Here is a 2,429-nt window from a genome sequence, read left to right as displayed (position 1 = left end):
TTTCTGAGTCTTATCCACCATGGACACAAACCTCCGCCAGGCTCTGGATCACTGATTGATTGATTCATTCATTCAATAAATACTTAAAGAGAATCTCTAGTTTCAGGGAGGCTTAAGGTAGCTGATAAATAAGGCAAACAGAATGAACGTATTAGTAAAATGGGGCGATGTATTGAGGGGATACTCAGAAGTGTAGAACTAACACGAATGGAAGACACACACGTTTTCAGTGCTGCTAAGGTCACATAAAGGGCAAGGGCAGGCAGCGAAGCCTTCCTGGAGAAGGTAACGCTTAGCCTGGGCTCAAAGGACTGATAGCATAAGCTAAGCAGAGAAGTGGGGTGGCATTTCTAGGGGCTAACCATGGCCTGGTAGTGTTGGAATTTGAGCCAGGATATGAATGATTTTCCGTTTCTTGGAGGTTAAGTCAATGAGTGAGCTGGCCTCTCTGCTTTGCACCAAAGCCAGGCTCCTCCAGCAAGCGGTGTAGACTCGCTGGCCACTTCCTCAACACCTTCTTCCTCCTCACACCATAGCAATCTTGTTTCTGTTATCCCTATTGCTCCACCAAAACCGCTTTTGCCGAGGTGCCCCTGACCACCCCATTGCCACACCCAACAGACACCGTTCAGTTCTTATCCTACTCGACCTCTGCCGTAGTGACGCCTCTTCACTTCTTCCTTCTTAAGAACTGCTTCCTCTCCTAATAACCTCTGTGGCCATTCCCTCCCAGTTTCTGCCGGCCGGCTCCTCTTCTCCTTCTGGATGGTTAAATATTGAGGTTTCTCGGCTTCTTGGTGCACATCTCTCCTAACTCTGCACACCCTCATGGGTTATGTCATCTACTCTCGTGGCTCAAGCTACCAAATATATATGCAGATCATTCCCAAGTCTTCATCTCCAACCCCAGGCCTGCTTCTGAGCTGCAGACTCCCACATATGGTCACCCAAGATGCTGCTCCACTTGTATGTCCCATGACTATTTTGAGTTCAACACATCTCAGACTCCACTCCACACACACACACACACACACACACACACACACACACAAACCTGCTCCACTTTTTTTGGTCATTTTCTCAGGAGAAATCATCATCTTCCAACTAGACCTGCAAGGCAAGCCTCTGGGCATCTCTCCCGCTCCTGCCCGTCATCCACACATTAGTAAGTCATAGTGCTTTCTTCACCATCTCATCCAGCCACCCAGTCCCATTTCCTCTGCCACTTTCCTAGTCACCTACTGACCATTTTCCACCTGGATCATTTCAGTGGCTCCCAAATGACTTTCCCTGCCTCCAGTCTTACCACCCTCCTCCACCTCTGATTCACTGTCCACAAGCAGTCAATGTGAGTTTTCTAAACGCCAGAGCTAATCACACTAGCACTTTCCAATTTACCCCTTCTTGCTCTCAGGTGCAGTCTCCTTATGTTTTAGCCCCTACTTACCCAAACCTCCCAACACTGTGGACACTTTGGATTAGATACTTTTTTGTTACAGGGGCCTGTCCCTCGCATTGTTAGATGTTTAGCAACCTCTCGGACCTCTACCAAAAAGATGCTAGTGGTACCTTCTCTGCTGGGCTGTGACAATCAAAAAATGTCTCCAGACATTACCAAATTCCCCTCAGAGGCAAAACTATGCCCAGTTGAGAACCACTTCTTGACAACCTCAATTCTCTCCCTCACCACACACACCCAGGGCTCCAATCACATTGAACACCCTGCTGTTTTCCTAACATGACATGATCGCCCATATTTTGTCACAAGTCATTTCATCTGCCCAGAATGTCCTTTCCTCCCTAACCACTGTGCTCATTCCTTGTCTTCATCGAAGTTTCAGCCAAGGATCACGCCTTCCAGGAAGCCTGCTTGGCTCTCCCAGAGAAAGGTAGAAAGACTAATCAGGGCTTCTCTCTTGCCCAGCCCCTTTCCCACCTCACTGTTAACAATCTTCTGGCTGTTTTCCCAGAAGAGCCAGAGCTTTGCCTCCTTCACCTGTGCCTCTCTGGTCCTGCACAGTTCCGGAAACACAGCAGAGGCTCAATTCATGTTTGCTGCGTAAGTGAATAAATGAAGAAAGGCAATTTTTGTTTAAATTTGTCAAAGATTGAGCTGGGCTCCCTGAAATGCGATCTTAGGCAGGAATTTTAATAATGATAACAACAGCAGTGACTAATATTCAGGAAGTGTTTCTAGGTGCTAGGTATGTTTAAGTGCTCCATAGCATTCAATCTTCCAAACAACTGTGATGCATGTGCCATTACACTCCCTAAGTTACAGACGAAGGCTGATCCTGGGAACAGTTAATGCAGGTAAGTGTCAGAGCCAGGATCTGAATGTAGAGGCTGCACTCTTGTCCATGCCTCACTCTGTGGTGGTGAATAACCAGCGTAAAGCCATTTGCATACATTCTTTAATGTAACTTACC

Source organism: Aotus nancymaae, unplaced genomic scaffold (assembly GCF_030222135.1).
Source record: "Aotus nancymaae isolate 86718 unplaced genomic scaffold, 86718_ANA_hifiasm-v0.15.2.pri h1tg000059l, whole genome shotgun sequence".
Lineage (NCBI taxonomy): Eukaryota > Metazoa > Chordata > Mammalia > Primates > Aotidae > Aotus > Aotus nancymaae.
Note: the sequence above shows the minus strand (reverse complement) of the source record.